This window comes from Corvus brachyrhynchos, unplaced genomic scaffold (genome assembly GCF_000691975.1).
Source record: "Corvus brachyrhynchos isolate BGI_N302 unplaced genomic scaffold, ASM69197v1 scaffold262, whole genome shotgun sequence".
NCBI lineage: Eukaryota > Metazoa > Chordata > Aves > Passeriformes > Corvidae > Corvus > Corvus brachyrhynchos.
The window spans coordinates 2,167,489-2,172,690 of record NW_008236626.1 but is presented as its reverse complement, the minus strand read 5'-3'; the positions used below and the strand labels follow the sequence as shown (position 1 = coordinate 2,172,690).

Genomic DNA, 5,202 nt, shown 5'->3' with positions numbered 1-5,202 from the left:
GCAGGAATGAGGTCCCCCGGGGGTGCCTAGGCTGCAGAACCCCTTCAGAAGACAGAGGACATCACTGACTGTATATTGGGTCTCAGTGTTGAGATGGAGGTGAGCTGCTTCTGTCCCTAATTTCTCCCTCCGTGTAAAATGTCCATGCTGAACAGTGGCAGCGAGGGCTGTGTGGAACTCCCATCCAGGTCACCAGAAGCAGGCAGTGGGCAGAGGGCTGTGAAACAAGGCTTTGTGAATCAAAGCCAGTTAAAATCTGTGGCTTCTTATGTGGGAGCAGTTGAAAGAAGATACTTTTCCATACAGTTCCACACATATTACTTAGAGGAACTTCATATATTTTGTGATGTTCTGTCCCCTCTCATGTGTTTGTCTGGCTCTCCCACATCATGTAATGTCTTTGGCAATAACCACCATCATCCAAGGCAGGACACTGTGCTCACTAATGCCTGGGATACATGCTGATTATGCGTGATCTTACTCTTTTGGATTTGTTTCTCACATGAAAACCCTCAAGATTTTCCTTCTAAGGAACATTAGTCTCAAAAATTTACTCTGGAGAGTAGCAGAGTCTAGCCTGACTGCTTTGCTTGAAAAAACATTTTGTCATTTCTGAAATAATGTTACTTTGAATAAAAACCCAAGCATTACTGACAGTGCCTCTGTGTGGTGCATGTGAAAAGAGGTAAGAGTTACCTATTCCCAAGTATCTCAGGTCCAAATATAAGCAGGTGCAATCTAAAAGGTTCTTCAGGACCATTTCAGCAGCTTATTTGTTCCACTGTGCAGGGCCTGCTCTCGCTGGAGTGTAAATAAACCAAGCCCAAGTTCTCTTACAATTGTAGAAATGCATTTTAATAACAGAGAAGACAAAAGCTTTTAGGGACTATTCTTTACTGGGAATAGGAAATGTAAGAGATTACAAGCAACAATCTTTTTTTTCCTCCAACTTATGCAGAAGTGTTTTTTAAGCTTCAGCAGTAAGATGTTGACTTTAACTTGAACTTTTTTGCAGAATGCTTTCAATCCAGTTATATTTATCCAAAGCATTGGCTACATTTTGGAAGAGAGAACTGAAACGAAGCCTCCAAGGCTGCGTTATCGATCGAGTGCTTTCCTTCCTCAGGAAGGTCTGTTTGTGAGCACAGATTTTGCTCTGTTCCTCAAGCACCCTGGCCAAGGCTCTGCAGGTTAAAGCTTTCATGTACAGACTTCAGAAGTGTCTGTGGCTCTGCCTTCAATGTCACTTTTCCTTTTAAGTGACTCTTGAGATAGGAGAAGAAGTTAAGCGATTGAGAAAATCAAAGTGCTTACTCTGCTCATTTTTCTTGGCTGTCAGGGGGTCAGAGCTGTGATTTCACTCTGGGTACCCTGTTCCCTGCACTAGGCAGTTAAACTCCTCCAGGCTCTGTTCCTAGGCATGAAGGGTGGACACAGATTTCTGACTCCATGCATCCACTACATTTCTCCTGAGCTTTTTCATGCTAAGTGGTCTCGGTGAATCTATGAAACAAGAAGTTAGGGGTTTTGTTGTTACATTCTCTCACCCACATTTTAGGAACTTCACTAGCTCTGAAAGAATTCTTCAATTTGTTTAGTCTAACCCTAAAAGTTCCTGAGAAAATCCCCGGAATTCATCATGATAGCATAGTGTTTTCCTCTTAAAAATGCTTGACTTTTAACAACAGAAAGCAAAAGCTAAATTCCAGCTTGAGATTTGACCTGCTCTAATGAGAAGCAGATTACAGTTTTAATGAAAATTGGGGCATTGGAATTTAAAGGAGGGAAGATCAAATCAAGTCATTGACACCCACTGGCTGAGGCAACATTGTGTTGTTTTTTATAATTAACAATTCCACAATATTTCCTTTCATCACATCATGGAGTAGTTGTGATTATCATAGGAGCAGGCAAACATCCATATAAATGGACCAGCTGCTAAGGGATACAGGAATAACAAGGACCTTTTACCTTTCCATTTTAAAAAAGGGTTTGTCTTTGAATCTCAGTTCTGGTACCCGGTATTAGAAGGGGAATTCTCCCTGGATTTTATTTTGCAGGAATTTCCAGAAGAGGTAAGGGAGGGGAGGGCATGGGTAATTCCCTACCATTTTGTGTTGCTGTGACCTTTTTATTGAAGGCTGTTTAGAAAGGAAGACATAAAAATTAGGATTAATGATTGCCAGACCCTGTCAGGGACCAAAATCCATAGCAGCATTTTCTAGAGTTCAGGCCTGTGAAAGTAAGCTTGGAAATGGGATAATGCTTTATCTGCTGCAGGTTTCACTGGAATGTCCCAGTGAAAGCAGCCAAGCAAAGTTCATTGGGAGGTGGAGACAATAACCTGAGAACCATTTGAAAGTTTTTAATCATGTTTTAAGATTTTGATGGTGAAGACTGGAAAATCAGGTCTAAATGGTTTTGAATGGCTACAGAGGGACAAACCACGAGAATGGACTTCCTGTAATCCAAGCGCTTTTTGAATGACTTGGAGCCAAACCATTCTATCTTGATTTTCAGGGGAAAAAACCTGCTGTTAATTTCAGGGGACCACTGAATGTGCTTATTTTCTCATACTTCTGTTCTTACACAGATGCTTTCTGACAGGAAGACCAGAGTGGTAACAAGATGCTACTTCTATAATATGATGGGTTAATGTTTTGACTTCACCTCAACAGCACTCCAGCATATTCAAGAGTCTATATTTAACAATATTATTTTCCTCCTTTCAAAAAAAGGTTAAAGACTTTATTGAGCTCACTCTTGTCACAAGAGAAGAAAAATAGTGACACAGTCCAGGTTTCTGTTTGTACATCTTTCTCCCTGCGATACACATATGTGCAGTTTGTGCAGTTTATCTCCCTGCAATACACATATGTCTAACCTCTCTTGCATCACAGATGATAAAGTTTCAGTCTTTGTCCCTAGAAAAATACTTTTTAACCAATGGATTTCCTTCTCAGGAATTTTTGGTTTCGTAAACCTATCTCTTTTTTCCCTTAATTTCATCTAATTATTTTTTATTTTAAATCCTTTTCTAGTGAGCTTATTAATTTTCTTCTTTCTAACTGATAGTTATTCCCCACCACCTTTAACATCCCCCTCTTTTAACTGTCTCCATGTATTTCCTGTATTTTATTCTGCATTTTTCCTCCCAGTTGGTCTAACTTGTTAATTAATCATGTGGCTTCTCTCTGAACAACTTGTCTCCATAGAAATATCTTTCTTGATGCCTCCTAGTATAGTCACAGCTGAAGTTAGATTCCTTGATCTCCTATGTTAACTCAAGATCATCAGAGAAGAAAACAGAAAACAATTATGTTGGGATCTTACCAAGAGAAAGTTAGAAATGAAATTTCACTCAGCTTTGATTCATGAAAAGCATTGAGGAAGGTGGTAGAAGGGAGAGAGGGGAAGAAAGGAGGGAGGTGATCTCTGGTAAGTGTATCGGAAATACTCCAGTGACAGGAATTAAAATATGAAGGGAGCTTGGCTTGAATGGGAAGTGACTCCACTGCCTGGCACTTCTGAAATAACTGTCTTGGCACTGCTTGCCTGTCTGAAATAACTTTGGTGACTTGGAGGTTCTGCACAGTTTTGGTTAAGCATGAGTGAGGAATTTAGCAGCAGCGGGCTCATTTCTAAAAACAATTAATTTTGGTCATGCAGTACTTTGTGAAGTTGTTTAAAAATGACCCACTCTAGGACTGTTTTCACCACATTTGAGCAAGGTGGAATGTGACTGGTTTGGAGCCACTCTGGGCAGAATCCCTGCATGTGCTGAAGACAGTCAGGGGTTTGATCAAAGCTTGGAATGAAACCCATCAGAAAGGTTCTGGAGTCTTCAGCAAGGGTCAGTGGTTCCAGAAAAGAGGAAATCAAGCAACAATGACCATTTGGAGAAAAAGATCCCATTTTCCAGGCATCAGTCCCAAGCACTGGCATAAGCTTTGAGGCTCTAGTAATGTTATTGGGTGCTCCTTGGCGAGCTGCAGAGCTGGGAACTGAAAAGCCCAGGTGAGCAGGAAATGTTTTCTTGTCTTTGTCTTGGGAACCTCCACCAGCAGCCCCACAAGTCGTCAGCTGCCCCTTCTGAACCTGAGACATCCTTACTCCAGACACCCTTACTCCAGTGTGTAAGCTTCCTGTGTGTGGGCTGAACATCCTCTAATGAGAGGCAGATGCCAGGGTTCCCTGGGTTCATTGTCCTATAGGATACATAAAATGATCAAAATGGAGGAATGTGATTCCTTCCTGAAAAGCCTCCCGAAATTCTCCACTGAATGCTGTGTTGTACTGGAGGAGTTCACCCCTAAGATTTTCTGTGGGCCTTTTCATGGTTGGTGACCCACACAACACGAGGGAGCTTGATGGTAGTTTACTGTCAAAGAGAAGGAAAATGAGCATTTTAGGGTTGTGCACTGTCCTCTTGTGGGAAACCCCCAAAGGAAAATGGGTGGGAAAGGGAAACTGCATGCTCTGGTTGGAGAATTTCTATGGGATGGGAGCAGTCTACTGATGTTATCCCCAGATTTAAATGATACATTCTGTCTCCCTAATCCAAGCATATAGCTGCAAATTTAATCAAAGCAGGGTGTGTACTTTTTATATGGCTTTGGGTGGGTCTGGCAAAAAGCAGTTTCTTAGGTAATCATAGCAAATGCCATATATCACACTACCCTAATTTCTTTTGTATTGTGTCACCCGGTGCCAATATCAAACATCTTTTTCATTGCCATACAAACTGTCCATCTAGGAAGCAATTGCACAAAAATAAATCATAGGTCTGTGAAAATTTTGCATTTGGTTGTTATACAGAAAACTAGTGATAATGAAATACACCCATAAATTGTAACTTCGTTAGGGTATAATGTTCCTAAATGAGATTAGGAAAAAGAAGTTTTCTTCATCTATAAGAATTCTTATTTTAATCAGAAGATTTTTGCTTATCCACTTCATGCAAGTTCTTATTTTTCCTGCTCTGTTTTAGGCTCCAAACAGTAAGAGTCTAAACACTGCACGAAGTTGTTCTACAGAAATTTAGAGCCTGGTCTGGCTTCCTGGAGTGGTTCATGGAGTCTGAATTATCTTTCAACCTCTGTAAATTAACACACCATCCCACCCTTCCATCTGTCCTATTGAACTGTAATGCCTGACAGTCCAGCAGATATAAAATTATTAGGGATTTAAAGTTAACTTGTA

The 5,202-nt window shown here is 40.7% G+C and overlaps 1 protein-coding gene across 5 annotated transcripts in view; it reads left to right on the top strand.

Moving 5' to 3' along the window:
- Positions 1 to 5,202, top strand: part of LOC103624893 (rho GTPase-activating protein 7-like) — a 49,714-nt gene that overhangs the window by 20,208 nt on the left and 24,304 nt on the right. The window lies entirely within an intron of this gene.